The following is an 8,212-nucleotide window of genomic DNA, read 5'->3' on the forward strand; positions in this document are numbered from 1 at the left end:
GACCAGTAGATTACGTGATTAAAAATTAGAAATATTGACTCCAACATATGAGAGAGAAGATTTAAATACAAAAGAAATGTGGGAAAGGTAAAAAGAGAGGAAGGAGAGGACTGCATTGCATCTGGGCATCTTTGTCTTTTGCATTTTTTGGCCATTTTAATAAAAAGGTAGAATGATAAGTATCTTTTTTCTTCAAAACAGATTAAAATAATGCATAATCATAGTCCTATGACTCCTATCATCGATCCGGTTGAAATATATTAGCCTTTGATCTGGCCACACTTAAAAAGAAATAGAGAAGGGTTTCCACTAGCGTCATAGATAGACCATATTAGTATATAGGATATGTTTGTAGAAGTTAAGTGATCTTTGAATATAAAAATTACAAAAAAAAGGTGATGCTAACGAATGCTTTTAGGGCATTAGTTAATAATCTAGATAAAGAGAGTTTTTATAAATAAAAAAATAAAAAAATAAAAAAACAATTAATATTTTGACAGTTTTTTTCATTTTCATAAAAATAATATAAAAAATTTCTTAAAATAAATTGTTAATCAATACCTTATGAGTACTCGTTAGCATTTTTCATTGAAAAAAAAAAAAAAACCAAATAGATCTTTTTTTTTTCATTTCAACTAGCAATAGACACGCCTCGGTTAGAACCTCACTAGCTGTGTCATTGCCCAAGCGCAAAGATAAAACAAATAGATCTTGCATGGTAATATATAGTACAAATAATAATACCCTCTTCTTTTTTTTTTTTCTGAAAAAATAATAATACCGTTTTATTCATCCAAGAAAGGAAAAGCAAATATGATCGATACAATGTTATAGTTCTTGAAAAGGGTTCCATTAATTTTCTTTCATTCCTTGTTATCTTCAACCAAAAAAAAAATTTATTAATGAGGTAGTAATCTTGTGGTATCAAGGGCCCACCGGCCCAGATTATTTATGCTTCACTTCAATGTTGGCACTGCATAAGTGAATACAAAATGTGACAAGATGATAGGTGCAGCATAAAGTGAGTGGGATGGAAGATTTTTATTCCTGTAGGAGTCATATGAAACTTGAGAAGAGACGCTGATGCTGAGTATATTAATGAAAACTTCATTGAAGTTAGAGTTTATTATCATTTAAGTAGTTTTATCTTCTTTCATTTTGTTGTTTTAGTTTTATTTTTCATTAAGTACTGTGCCACATCGGAGCTACTTATTTTCTCTTGAAATAATGATGAAGAAATCCTTAAAATAAAGCACTTGTTGCAAGAGTCATTGTCAAAATTTCTTTTTCAATGGTATTTGTTTTAAAGATCATCTAGACCTTTGAAATAATATTTTTTCTTAAGTTTTTCATATTTTTTTCAAGCGTTTTGCCCTTGAAAAAGAACCAACTTTTTTGTTGTATATATGTATATGAACATACTTAAATGAATAATAAAACTAATTTAACAATTAATTTGGAAGCTAGATATTATACAAATAACCTGAATTAAGCCCAAACCATTAAGTTGAAGAATTTGTGAAGGAGACAGTGTTTTGATACAGAATAAAACTTTAGCTGCAAACTGTCATTAAATGATATCTTCATTTTAAATGTATGTATTTTTGTAATTTACTTCAGATTAAATATTACAAGTTTAAAAGTGTATTTATGTTGTGAGTAATTATTGGTTTACATTATATTATTAGTGTAAATTTTACACTATAAACTTAAAAATGTGTACAATATTGTACGCATTTGTTTAATCTATAATATAAATCTTACAGTACTAATATAATGTAAACTAAGAACTTTTCTTATATTATATGATATAAAATTTTAAATAATGTAGTACCATTTAATATCTAAGAAAAAAAAATTAATTTAAAAATAGAGAGCACCCTTACCGTGTACCATCCAAATCTATTAGTAGGAAGATACCAACAACGTTCAAGTATACTTGAAATTTGAAATTTTAGACTTGTCGGCAAAGAAACTTACTCTACACGTCCCGGGAACCTCAGAAAATTGCAGGCAAGCATCATCGATCACAATTCTTGTGTAATCGAGGTTTCTATATTAATATGCTTCTTATAGTCACAGCAATGCAAGTTGAGTCTAACAATGGACGGGACAGTCACTACATATTTAGATTTATAAAATTTAATCTAAATTATGAATTATGTCATAACTTTTTTTTTCTCTTAAGAACAAAGGAAAGAAATAAAGAAGCACCTTGGCAAGAACACTGATGGTGTCTTATTATCTTTTACTTCTTATTAGACACGGTGAATGGCAAGTCCACAGATGCGGCTAGATGTATATTAATCTTATCATCTTCGTTGTAACCGTGTAGTTCCCTCTCATTGATGTAAATCTCCCCAGACAATATGTACGAAGTATCAAGTAGATTACGTGATTAAAATTTAGAAATAATGCTTCCAACTTCAGTGGGCATCTATGTCTTTTAATTTGCATTTTGGCCTTTCTAATCTTAGTCCTAGCTATTATTTGGTTGAAATATATTAGTTTTTGATCTGGCCACACACTACTGAAAAAAATAATAAGAAGAAAGAAAGGGTTTACTAGCGTCATAGATAGTTAATATTAGTAAATTTTTTTTTTTTTTTTTTTTTTGTAAAAGCTAATTGACTTTTTATTTTTATTTTTTAAAAGGGCCTTTCATGGTAATATATATAAATATATATATATATATATATTAGAAGAACCTTTCATGGTAATATGTAGTTCAAATAATGATACCATTTTATTCATCAATAAAGGAAAAATAAAATGATCGATACTAGTACTATATATATTGTCCTTGAAAAAGTTTCCATTAATTTTCTTTCATACCTTGTTATCTTCAAAAAAATGATGCAAGTAGTAATCTTATGGTATCAACGTTACATATGTGGCACAAATTGATTTATGTGTGGAACACTATAGAAATAACATGAAATTGTGGGAAGAGAAGCTGCTGTGTATATTACTGGAAATTTCATTGAAGAGTTTATGTTTATTAAAGTACATGCATATTGAATATTCTGTTATTTCATTCTTTTAAAATATATATGTAACTTTTTTTTTTTAATAGTTTTGTGCCAATGCTTCTTGATTTCTTGAAATAATGATGAACAAAGCCTTATCAAGTTAAAGTTAGAAGCTCCCACGGATTGTAAATGCTCAATATATATGGACATGCTTAAATGAATTTTTTTTTTTTTTAGAAGATGCTTAAATGAATGATAACCTGAATTTAGGAGTCTAGACCTTTTTCTTTGTGTCCATTAAATTGAACCATTTGCGACATAGGAAGCCAAATTTTTGGTAACTTTAGTCATAAATTATCATTTAAAAAAAAAAACTTTATTCTAAATATATTTATTTTATGATTTAGATTAAATAAATTATAATTATTTATGTTATATTATTTAAAATTTTAAATAATATAATATACTATATTTACACTTTTAAATTAAAAAAATAAAATTTTAATGTTAAAATGGAGAGAAAACTTAATTACCATATAAGTTAATTCTATTACTAGGAAGATACTAACAATGTTCACCTATACATTTAAAATTTGAAATTTAATACTTGTCCACAAAGAAACTAGCTTGAACTATACGTCCGACCCACCTCATAAAAAATAAAATAAAATCCGGGCATGCTAGATCATCTTTTTGCAACTGAAATTTCCATCCTCTCGGGTTAGGCACATTTGCATTTTTGCTTTGCACCTTGCAAACTTTGACTCTGTTGCAATTTGACACATCCCTGGGAATTTGATTTCAAGTTGCCTATGACACCTTCAGAGTTGTTTCAGAATAACTTCCATGATGATTCTGGAAACGAAGTTTCTAAGTAATCTTTCAAACCTCCCCCTGTTTCACGGTCCGCGTTTTCGTTTCTCCCCTTTCCTCCCTAAATATTATATATATACATTAATTAACAGCATGACATCTATCTCAAACACTCTCTACTTAACAGAAAATTATAAGACGTCTAAATATGCTGCTCAAATTCATAGTGATGCTGGTGCTTTCTTTCATGTGCATGCCTTCAATGGAGGCTAGGACAATACCAAATGGACAAGAAAAGTTGTTTGGAGGAATAAAGCAAGGTGAAGCTCCTCCAAATGTGCCCAATAATATTCCGGCAACACCCGGTGATACCACTTCATCAATGTTCACCCAAGAGGCCTTATTTGTCACTAATCCCCCACCCAAGGATGCCTCTACATTGCTACCCCGAAAGCTCAGGGATTCTCCCGTTTCATCTTCAGGCAATCCGCCCACCTATATCCCTCCTTCAAAGAATCACCATGTTTCTCTTTCGCAAGGCTCAAAGCAGAAAAGTACTCCGTCGTCTTCCTCTATGACTATGCCCAAGGGGAGCACTTCCATCCCTTAATTTAAAGCTAAGGACTCAAATTAAAGGTGGGGATTAGCAAAGCTTAAGGGACTTTTATTTATTTATTATTTTATTTTATTTATTTTTTCTAAATAGGTGTTCAAAATTCATCAAGTATGTAATTATTCTTTCATGTGAATGTAACCCATCCTAGCTTATACTACATTCTTAATCATTTGTTATTATGTTAAAAAAACTAATTTTCTCAACAATAGTTCTGCCCTTTAAATACTTAACTAGTGTATAATCCGTGTATATATATACGGTGCAATTAAAACAAAGACAATTACAGATATATATATATATATATATATATATAAGTTCAAATTATAATTAAAATAAGAGTTATACATTTTCAAAGTCATAGATGAGTTTTACTCTCTCTCTCTCTCTATCTCTCTCTTTTATTTTAGTTTTTTTTTTAATATACACATGAGTTTATTCTTTTTTCTTTTGGGTTTTTTATGGTTTAATTATATTATACTTTTTGTCTTTCACACTGTATTAACTCACTTAGAGCAAAATTTAAAAAAAAAAAAAAAAAAAAAAGGTTAGATATATAGGACACGTGCTATTTTGTTTGCTATTTGACTGTAGACTTTGATTTAGCTCCCATGGATCGTACATGCAAGGCAAACTTGCTGGTCCAGCATGGCCACCTTTGTCCAAGATATGAACATGCTTAAATGACTAATAACCTGAATTTAGGAGTCTATACCATTTTTTTGGTAACTTTAAATATATCCATTTTATGATTTAGATTAAAAATATATGTGTTATTTTATTCAAAATTTTAAATAATGTAATATACTATATTTACACTTTTAAATTAAAGAAATAAATTTTTAATGGTAAAATGGAGAGCAACTTAATTACCATGTAATTTCGAATTCTAGTAAAGAAGATGCCTTATTTCGAATGCATACATTTTTGCGCTTGCATCCCCCTAATGATGAACTAATTGAATGCTGTGCATAACTCTCTAATCTCTCTCTCATTTGATGCATGTTTATTTTATTTTTAACTCTATTTAAATATATATATATATATATATAGTTTTAACTGTCAATCTTTATTTTAAGTGAATTTGAAGCAACAATTTTTAATCCATGCATGCTTGTCAATTTTCACCCCCTTTCCCACAAAATCCTCAAAGTCTTGTTAATTTAACTTAAAAAAATTGCATTTTATTTCGAATATATTGGCAAACCTAGTTATAGTGGTCAAAAAGAAAATGACAAAACAAAACAAAATGATGAGACATACATATGTGTACAGTGGACAAACACCTCCAGCACTAAGCAGGTCCAACATCCCTCACCTGCACCATTTTGTTATGGTTGTCATTCCATTGTTCCAGTGGGTACAATGGGGTGAATGCAAACAAAAACGAATAGTGAGGTGGATTTTGAATTTGGAAACAAAGAGGGGAGACAATATAAGGACTGGAGAGAGTCTAATTAGGGGGGGGGGGGGGGGGGGGGGGGACAAGGAAAAAGAAAATGAAGAAAAGAAAAACTAGAGAGAGCATAGGAAAAACATGGAAACTCCATTTCTATTTGATTTCACAACTAAGATACATCTATCATTTTTCATCTACTAAAATCATTTTCACTACATCTCTTTGCATCTAATTTTCCAAAACCTTCAAAAATAAAAACATTAAGAGAGAGATTGAAACATCTGGGAAAAAATCCAGTCCTGAGGGGGACAAATCTGGCCCCAAAATAACAAGTCCAATATCTAAGTTCCCGCTATTAGCCAAGCCCGCACTATACACAGCTGGTTCAATATTTCTCCATCAACCGTTGCTGATGGAACATCGTATGGTGGGAGGACCATCCTTGGGAGAACGCTGTTGTCGCCACCATACATCTATGTGGAGTCATCACCAAACACTGTTGTCGCCGCCACTCTTATCTTTACATGTCTTTGTTGTTTGAAGGTCTTAGGCACTCCATAACACCTATCCAAAAGAATAGTACCCCTTTTTTAATTTAATCTTATATTTTACCATTTAAATAATCACTAAAATATTTAGCTTTTGGTTTCAAAAAGAATGATATGCATTTACATGTGAAATGAAACTGTGGTGCCCAAATCCATGATTCTCGATAATCTTTGGGTCAAGCTCCCAATTTACTTGTTTGGATGGGTATGGAATTTCCTACAATAGAAAAAACTCCAAGAGCCAACCTAACAACCCAAGGGGAGGTTCTTAAGCCCTCTCTATGTTCCTTACCCTCATTTGTGTGTTTCCCAAAAAGGCACAAGCAATATTGAGCTAAAAGCTTCTCTCCCTCTTTGGTTGTTCCTACTTGGTCTCTTGTGTCTCTCTCCCAAATGCCCCTACCTCTATTCTTTAGCCCGCTTTCCCTTTTATAATGCCCTCCTAGTGGGGTCCCAATGATGATGTTTAATCCACTTTGTCAAGTGGACCCCACCTCTGTTCAAGATTCCTGATCAAGTGAGACATTTTAAGGATTCTCTTGAAACTTGCACCTAATGCTGAATGGTGCTCGACAAGCGATTTCTCCCAAAACACTATCACTCATATCTGTTCAGGCTGGATTTGGTCTCCAGCCCATCAAAGGCTAATGGGTTAGGCTTGACCTAATGCTAGGTCCCGACCCTATGGGCTGGGCCCCAACCTAATGCTCGTACAGAAACAATGTTCAAACTTATCCTAAGATGACATGTGTATAATGACATGCAAAATCTAGACTAAGATGACATGTAAGGGATTGACATGTAATTTATCCTATAAAAACATGTATAATCTATCCTAAGATGGTATGTGAAAAACGAAATATATCTATCCTAAGATGATATGTGAAAAATGATATGTATCTATCCTAAGATGACATGTAGTCTATATGAAGATGACATGCAATCTATCCTAGGATGACATGTGAGATTAACAAGTAATCTATCCTAAGCAGACATGTAAAGAGGACATGCAATCTATCCTAGGATAACATGTGAATGCATGACACGTAATCAACCCAAGGATGACATGTGAGCATGTAGGCATGTGCAAAATGCATGGACATGTGAACAATTTATTTTGAAAAGTAAGATAAAACAAGCATAGTTAAACATGTGATTGCATGGCATTTTTTAAGAAAGATAAATTGCTTTATTGAATTAAGTAAAGCTAACCTCGCTCCAAAGCATAGCCTAACAAATGCGATTTTACAATTTATTTTCTCTCTCCCACAATATTTTTTCTCACACAAAAGGCATAAAGAAATAACAAGAAAATGTTTTTTTGAGAACAATAACAAGAAAATGTTAAATTCCTATAAAGTGTGAAAATAATGTCAAGCGACAATTTTATTATTTTTGAAGGAAAAACATTTTATTTTGGCACAAAATAAGATTGAAAATGCATTTTGGAAAGCTTGGGGTTGACAGTGTAATTTTCAAAAATTTTGAGGAAAAAAATGATTTGGGAAGGTTTGGGGTCGAAAATGTATTTTGAAAAGTTTGGGGTAATTTTGTAATTTTGTGAAATGTGTTTATGGATGATGGACCTACGGGTTGGGTTTTATGGGATTGTGAGAGCTGATGGGCTTGAGTGACCTAAAGGAGTTGAGCCTAGAAGAGAATTTGGGTTTTCGGCTTCAAATGTGAGTTGGCAGAATCTGTGGGTGGGTTTATTTTTTAAAAGGGGCTTGTAGTTTTGTTTTGAAGGGTAAGCATTGGGTTTAAAAGAAATGGGCTTGTTTAATTAATTTAGGGTCAAATTAGGCCGGCTAATTTCGGAATGGGTTTTCCGGGTTCAAATGAAGTGGGCTCGTTTTAAAACTTAATA

At 31.6% G+C, this 8,212-nt stretch overlaps 1 pseudogene; it reads right to left on the reverse strand.

The window, feature by feature from the left end:
* Positions 1-583: 583 nt before the first annotated feature.
* Positions 584-697, reverse strand: LOC112001767 (U4 spliceosomal RNA; annotated as a pseudogene).
* Between the last annotated feature and the right edge of the window lie 7,515 nt (positions 698-8,212).

The sequence above is a fragment of the Quercus suber genome, unplaced genomic scaffold (assembly GCF_002906115.3).
Source record: "Quercus suber isolate HL8 unplaced genomic scaffold, Cork oak 2.0 scaffold_114, whole genome shotgun sequence".
Lineage (NCBI taxonomy): Eukaryota > Viridiplantae > Streptophyta > Magnoliopsida > Fagales > Fagaceae > Quercus > Quercus suber.